The sequence below is a fragment of the Nanorana parkeri genome, unplaced genomic scaffold (genome assembly GCF_000935625.1).
Source record: "Nanorana parkeri isolate BGI_ZX_2015 unplaced genomic scaffold, ASM93562v1 scaffold560, whole genome shotgun sequence".
Classification (NCBI taxonomy): Eukaryota; Metazoa; Chordata; class Amphibia; order Anura; family Dicroglossidae; genus Nanorana; species Nanorana parkeri.
The window spans coordinates 50,279-58,887 of NW_017306828.1; positions in this window are offsets into that span (position 1 = coordinate 50,279).

Genomic DNA, 8,609 nt, shown 5'->3' on the forward strand with positions numbered 1-8,609 from the left:
GCTACAATAACGGTGTTGGGCAGAGTGGCCCTTTAAATGCTCATGTACTGGCAGGCTCATGCTCACTGTGCTTTCTGCTATGAATCTCATGCTGTATTCGATCATGGCAGTGATGTTGCAGCTCATTTAAATGTCACATATGGTACTGGTGATGTGGGAAGGGAGTGGACTCCTCAGGGGATGGGTCAGTGACAGCTATTGGGAGTGGAATCCTCAGGGGAGGTTCAGTGACAGCTATAGGGAGTAGACTCCTCAGGGGAGGTGTCAGTGTTAGCTATTGGCAGTGGAGTCCTCAGGGGAGGTTCAGTGACAGCTATAGGGAGTAGACTCCTCAGGAGGGAGTAGACTCCTCACGGGAGGTGTCAGTGTTAGCTATTGGCAGTGGAGTCCTCAGGGGAGGTTCAGTGACAGCTATAGGGAGTGGACTCCTCTGGGTAGTATCCCTCCTGTGGTCCCCCCTCCCAGTGTAGGCTATGCTGGACATCTGTTCCCCCCTCCCAGTGTAGGATACGCTGGATGTCTCCCTCCTCACATGTTGACGGCTTCCCAGTCAATCAGGAACCCGTGGGGCGTGTAATGACGGATTGCCCGGCTTCCTGATTGGCCAGCTTCTCGACCGAGCATGAAGCCCAGCAACATGTCGTTACACGGCGCCCAGCTTCCTGATTGGCCAGGAAGCCGGCTCCATTCTTCCTCATACATGTGACGAGGGAGCATGGAGACGACTCCCCTGCTGATCGGTAAGCCGGGTGGCGAGTCATTACATGCCGCCTGGCTTCCTTAATGGGACTTTCGCTATCAGCGATTGCTGAAAAGAAAATATTGGTACTCGTTCCCGAAAAACCGGTGTTGGTGCATCCGTAATACGGGGTGAGGTGTTAAGTGCCCGGGGCACCTAGTAGTGGTACACACTACTATTTATGTATGTAGCTTGGAAATGACATGAACATGTTAAAGCTTCCATGAGATTGAATGATTGGGGTGCAGAGAGGTTGGGCTAAGATTAGGGGGAAATTGCCTAAATAGTATTTTTCTGGGCTGATTCTTTTTTTTTTTCTTTTTCTTGGTGTAATTATTATTTTTCTTAGTTGTGACGTTAGATTGTTCCAAAACACAAAACATCTGAACCCGTTTTATTGCGCCAAACCGTAATATATCGATAAATGAAAATAAAACGGGAAATCAAAATATCTTCACAGGAAGGACACAAAGTTTCAGTGTAACGGTAATAAAATGTCATTTAGTCGGCCGCAGCCGATCCCCCAGATGTGTCAGAGTGACAGGGATCAGCGCGTCTACCCTCCCCGCGGATTCCTCGCAGGGAACGCTGCACCCACAACTCTGACTAATTGGCAATTAGCGACAGGAATGACTATCAATAAGAGGTATGGATCTAATTAAATCAAGCGCGTCAGGCACAGCACAGACAGAGAGGAATCGCCCCCCGGAGAAAAGTCATCTCTCCGATACAAACGCAGGAAGAGGCGCTCATTAAAACCGTGAGACAGAGGCGCTCACCTGGCATCCGCTCTGAGCCGCCTTCATTTGACGCAGATGTAAACCCAATCGCTAAAATCTTATATAATCTGTAAATGATTAATGTGATTCCAATACTTGTTCTCAGTCTTTCTAAATGTGCAGATTTCATTAATATTCCTGGTGACCCCGCAATGAAAGTCCTGGTACACTCGCAGAGAACCGGAAATCCTCAGTGCAAATCATGTTGTAGAATGTAGAGCATTTTGAAATACAAATGATAAATCTTCCACCAGTTTTTATTTGGCAGCAGACAACACAATTCGGGGAGCCTGCACCTCCTTTCTCAGGGCTGTAAAAAACAAACAAACAGGTCAAAGTGTAAGTTTAAAGGGGCAGCTCCATCTGCCCATTCAGAGCACAGTGACACTGGATCCTGATAGTGCACCCTCACTGCAAGGTAGACTAGTTTCAACGCCTCCCTGCTCTATCAGAGCCCTTGCGCTATTGCTGTAACCATGTGACCTCTCCATTGGACAATGTTGGGGCTTGTAAGGTTTCTCTCCAGGCCTGAACACTGACATGTAGAGATGGGCAGGTTTAAAGGTGAAAACCCCATCGGTTTATTTTTTCACTGTGTCTCCTAGGGAGATTTCCCTTCACTTCCTGTCACAGAGACTGGTCAGTACGCCTGCCACCCCCTTTCTGTGACCCAATGACATGCTGCCTGAGGTAACTTCTCGACATCTAGCTTAAGGGGAAAATGTTTGTACTGGAAGGGGGGGGGGGGGATTTTTGCTTAGGAAGGGAGATGGGTGTTGAGATCATGACCCCTGCCCTCTTTACTACTTGCTACTAACCCCTGAACACTGCATTACTTGCTACTGACCTCTGCACTGTGTATAACTTACTTCTGACCCCTGCCCTCTGTGTAACTTACTCCTCCATCCCTGAACTCTGCATTACATACTACTGACCCCTAAACTTTGCATTACATACTACTGACCCCTGCACTATGCATTACATTCCACTGACCTCTGAACTCTGCATTACTTACTACTGACCTCTGTACTGTGTCTTACTAACAACCCCTAACCGCTGCCCTCTCTGTGACTTACCCCTGAACTCTGCATTAAATACTACTGACCCCTGCACTCTGCATCAGATTCCACTGACCCCTGAACTCTGCATTACATACTACTGACCCCTGAATTCTGTGATACCTACTAGTGACCCCTGAACTCTGCATCACATAGCCACGGCCCTGATCATTTCGGCAGGCTTGCTCTAGCAATACTGTTTAAGTGAAACAAGGCTCCCCTTTGCTGGGTACCCAGAATGTGACTCAGAGCATATACATACACCACGAGCGCCACATTAAATGATGCAGGATCCTTTTAATTGTTCATAACATGATCCCACAAAACAACCAACGCATTTCGGTTCGGAGGGCCAAGCACACTCCCAGCTCATCAGGGCTCGGTAACTTTGACAATGCTTAAAAGGGCTTCAGTAAAGTAGATTACCAGAAAGATTCATGGCTTGCTGAATAATGAAAATGCACTGAGGCAGAATGCAGCGGTGTAAATGATGGAAGCAATGAAGCACTTTGTGTCAGTGTAAGAACGCTGGGACATAGTGGTACAAATTGCTTCTTTGCTGCAACCTTTTACACCCTTGGTTCTCAACTGGTGGGTCGTAACCCAAAAGTGGGTCGCGACACCATGTTCAGTGGGTCACCGCGTGCTTTCCACTTTTCTACTTGAGAGACTCCTCAGCCTCCCCCAAGTGCAGCACCGTCAGTTCTCACACCGAGCAGCCCTTCAAAATATGTTGCCCGGCCCTGCGTGTCAGTATGAGGTGGGGTGGGATGGGGGGGTATGGCCGAAAGGGAGCTCCATGCATACGTGCATTGCTTACAGCTCCCTCACGTGCCCTGTAGAGGTGCCTGGGCCGGAGTGATGTCACATTCTGGCTCCCGCCACCTCTACAGGGCACGTGAGGGAGCTGTAAGCAATGCACGTATGGATGGAGCTCCGTGACAGCACAGCAGCCCACACTGGACCCCAAGCTGGGGATCCACTCCACTTCTCATAAGGTAGGGAGACTGAGTGGTTTTGAAAAAAAAAGAAAAAAATTATATATATTTTTTGGAGTGTGTATGAGTGTGCGAGAATGCCTGAGTGTGGGAGATTGTGCCTGTTATTGTTTGTGTCTGTCAGTGTTTTTGACGGTCCGTGCACACTAGTACAGTGCGTTAATCACACAGTAACGTGCGATTAATGCACTGTACCACGCAATCGCACCTACTGCGCGTACTGGTGTGGAAGGTGTGTTGCGTTGCTATTAATTTGAATGACCCCCCAAACGCACCTCCCGTCCACAGTCCGATAAACTGCACCCGAACATCCAGTAATGCAATGCCGTGCATTTCATTGCAGTGTGACTTAGGTCGCAACTTAATGACCAAGGACAAATGTGTGTCCTGAGGTTACACAGGTTGAGAATCACTGTTTTACACAGAGTGATCTGAATATTTATTAAGCATCAAGCGATAGATCCATCTGGAAATCCTTTTAAAGGAGAACTATGGGGTTAAGGCTTTTCCCCATAGTTCTCCATAGGGGAACGGGAGGACACAAACTAGCGTCCTCCCGTCACCCTAGGCTCAGTATACCGCGAGCTTATAGCTCGCGGTATACTGAGACGACGCAGTATACCGCGAGCTGCTGCTGCTGCTACTCGCGGTATACTGAGACGCCGCAGCTGAAGCGGTTCCCGACAATTATGTCTGGATCCGCCCAGCTGCGTGACTGACAGCTGGCTCTGCCTATCTAGAGGCAGAGCCAGCTGTACCCGCCCCCTCCCCGTCCGTTCCGCCAGTCAGCGCTGACGGAGCAGGGAGGGGGGAATCCAACCCCTCCCCTGTCAAGGCAGAGAGCCGTGACAGGATCGAGAGGTGAGCGAACGCCGGTATGTGTTCGCTCACCTCCCGATCTACTGAGCCGACCTGTGACAGTCTCATTGTCACAGGTCGGCTAGACCTATGAGGTGAGTGAAAAGCACTCAACTCATAGTTCTCCTTTAAAGTGACATTAAACCCTCAGATTTTTTAACATAAAACAATACTGTGATGTGCGCCTTACTGTAATCCATGGTAGTTTCCCTTCTCTTTGCTGCTCTTCCTTTTAAATTTGTATCTGTTCTCATGCTGGGGAGAACTTCTGTTTTTCAGCAGACTGCCTCGTCTCAGGAATGGATACACGGTGTCTGTGTATAGGTTTCTATAGGCTTGTAACCTGAGCCAGCACTACAGGAAGAGGCCCTGAGCTGAAAAGGGAAGTTCTCTACCAACATGAGAAGACATGAGGATTTAAAAGGAAGAGCAGCAAAGAGAAGGGAAACAACCATGGATTACAGTTAGGCACACATTACAGTATTGGTTTATGTTAAAAAATCTGAGGGTTTAATGTCACTTTAAGCATTGTCAAAGTTAGCGAGCCCTGATGAAGGGGGAGTGCATCCCCGAAATGTGTTGGCTGTTTCATATGATCATTTTATGAACAATTGGAGGGATTGTGGGCTCTTTCACTGTGTGGTTCAGCGCTGGTGGTGTATGTATATGCTTTGAGCAATACAAAACCAGACGCGTTTAAAGGACCGACCCCCTTAAAGATGACGGTAGGCCGAGATGCTGCTTATAAGCAAAGCGTTAAATGACACGTTTGGGACAGAGCAGGTGAGGGCAGATTGTTGCTAGGATACGGAATTATTCACAAAGCGTCTGGTTGCCGGGATGGAGAACAAACCCGAGTCAATGATTAAACTTCAACAGGAAGTCAGGAGTCAAAAATAAACCAGACGAGTTGTAGACAGAAGATCTACAGGCAGAAAAAATATATATTAGTCAACGTTTTAGCGGATCGATTGAAACTATCCGCAACGTCCTCGAAGAAAGACATCAAATGTCTCCATTTCTCTGTCCTCTGTTTCATTACAACCAACCAATCCGATGAATGAACACATCTCTTTTTTAAAAAACAAAGTATATAAATTTGGTTTCGGATAGATTGGAGAAGAACGGCTAAAGTACTGGCATTATAAAGTTAAATTTTCCTTGCACGGGATTGGGTGATGGAAGTGTGAACTCAGCTTGGCCTTATTTACTAAGCCAAGTGCATTGTCACTGCACCGTTAATGAATCACCTGCTGGTGTAATTCCGGCCTGAACATGTAGATGGCGACCTCTTCCCAAATGCTACCCGAAATTCTCTGCAGGCTACACAACACCTTGAGATGCGGCTCCACCCTGACTGAGCCTGACGTTGATGCCACACAAGGGTGTAGTGTTAAAGAAGAACTCCAGCCAAAACATTTGTATCCTTCTCATTGAAGGTAAGGACCTCTGTCAGGTTTTTTACTGCTGCCCGTGCTACCACTAAATTAATTTACCCTCATATCCTGACCTGGTCATGGGTGTCACAGTGACAGGAAGTCAGGGGAGGCGGGGCCAGATTCCTGGCAAGGCAACCGAGGCCCAGCCTCGGGGCAGCACTCAGCAGAGGGGTGGCACAGGTTTGAAGTCACCCGAAGCCCGGAACATGGAGTTCCGGGCGCCGGGCGGTAATTTGTTTTCTACATTTAGCTCTGCTTTGCACAAGCAGAGCTAAATGTAGAATAGGAGAAATCACCTGATTCTTTACAAGTGATCTCGGCGATGTCGCCGGGGTTTGGGCGGCGCATTGCCGAATCCGGCCTTGTGGCGGCAGGGAGGGTAAATCCGGTCCTGAACAGAGGTGCAACCTGTCAAATGCAAAATACCCCAAAAATCACGGGGTAGATAATGACTGACCCTGCTGTGGTGCCAGCTCCTGACTCTGCCCGCCTCCTCGCAGGCCTCAGAGTGGAAATGTGAATGTAGAGAATTGGTGCAAAGGGTGATTTTAGCTTAAGGGGAAAATGTTTGTACTGGAAGGGGGGGGGGGGGTTTTTTGCTTAGGAAGGGAGATGTGTGTTGAGATTCTGACCCGTGCCCTCTGTACTACTTGCTACTAACCCCTGGACACTGCATTACTTGCTACTGACCTCTGCACTGTGTATTACTTACTTCTGACCCCTGCCCTCTGTGTAACTTTCTCCTCATCCCTAAACTCTGCATTACATACTACTGCCCCCTGCCCTCTGTGTAACTTACTCCTCATCCCTAAACTCTGCTTTACATACTACTGACCCCTGCCCTCTGTGTAACTTACTCCTCATCCCTAAACTCTGCATTACATTCCACTGAACCCTAAACTCTGCATTACATTCCACTGACCCCTGAATTCTGTGATACATACTAGTGACCCCTGAACACTGCATCACATACTACTACTGATGGCTAAACTCTGCGTTTCATACTACTGACCCCTAAAGTGCATTACATTCTACTGACTGACCCCTGAGCTTTGCATTGTTTTCTACTGTCCCCTGAACTCAGCATCACTTATGACTGACCCCTGAACTCTGCGTTACATCTACTGACCACTAAAGTCTGCATTACATTCTACTGACTCCAGAACTCTGCATTACATTCTACTGACCCTTAAAGTCTGCATTACATACCACTGAACCCTGAATTGTACATTACATACTACTGACCCTTGAACTCTTCATTACATACTATCAACACCTGAACTCTTCATTAGATACTATTGACCCCCTGAACTATGCATTACATACCACTGACCCCCTGCATCGTGCATTACATACTACTGACCCCTGAACTCTGCATTACATACTACTGACCCCTGAACTCTGCATTACATACTACTGACCCCTGAACTCTGCATTACATACTACTGACCCCTGAACTTTGCATTACATACTACTGACCCCTGAACTCTGCATTACATACTACTGACCCCTGAACTCTGCATTACATACTACTGACCCCTGAACTCTGCATTACATACTACTGACCCCTGAACTTTGCATTACATACTACTGACCCCTGAACTCTGCATTACATACTACTGACCCCTGAACTTTGCATTACATACTACTGACCCCTGAACTCTGCATTACATACTACTGACCCCTGAACTTTGCATTACATACTACTGACCCCTGAACTTTGCATTACAAACTACTGACCTCTAAACCCTCTAAACTTTCCCTACATTTTACTTACGTTGCTAGGTTGTCTCCTTTCAAATAAAAAAATGCTGCACCCTTGTGAACATAATCTCTTCAATGTTGTTCAGTTAGATCTCCACCTCTCCAGGGTTGCATACCATTGTTTTAACCCTTCCTCACTCCACCCAAAAAAAAATAATATTTTGCTGGAGTTTAACAACTAACATTACAAACATGTTTGCATTGCAGATTTAATGTTGTAACTGAGAAAATACAACTATTAGGGGTGTCTAGTAAATGTTGGGGCATATTTATAAAGCAGTGAATGTGACATTTGCCAAACATTCACTGGTAGTGAATAAATCACTGATTTAAAACACCTGCGCCTGGAAGATTCAGGAAGATTGTGTGAACGACAGATTGACTGCTTTATAAATATGCCCCTGTGTGTTCAAAAACATTCAACGATAAATGATCTCTTAATGCAGAATGGAGCTTCCTTGTTCAGTGGTTTCTCTGCTCCGAATTTCATTTGCATTCCTCTGCATATAAAAATAGATTTGAGATGTATAGATTCTCATAGAACCCCACCTACACAGTGCAGCTGTCACCAAACAGTGCCCCATCACAGGATTCCCGCCTTCCTCCACCAGAGAAGAAGGACAGAAATAGACTAAAGCTGGCAACCCGCAGACCGAAATTCATCCAATTCCTGCTGAATCCGCCCAAATCCGAGCTGTGGGTGGCTGCGTGGACACCACCCGGTTCGATAAAAGTTGATTTTTCACTTGACTTTTATCGATTGAGCCGGGTGGAATTATCGGCTGAACTGTAGGAACAATAACTTTCAGTATTCAGCAGTCGCCGGAAAAGCTGAATACAACAGCCAGCGTTTGGGATTCCTCTATCCATGGATGGGGGAATCTTATGGCTTCTCTTTCAGCCCACTGGGGTGAAGTAGTGAAATCTAATAGTGTGTGGCTACAAATCCACACCCACCCCCAATATCCCTTTGT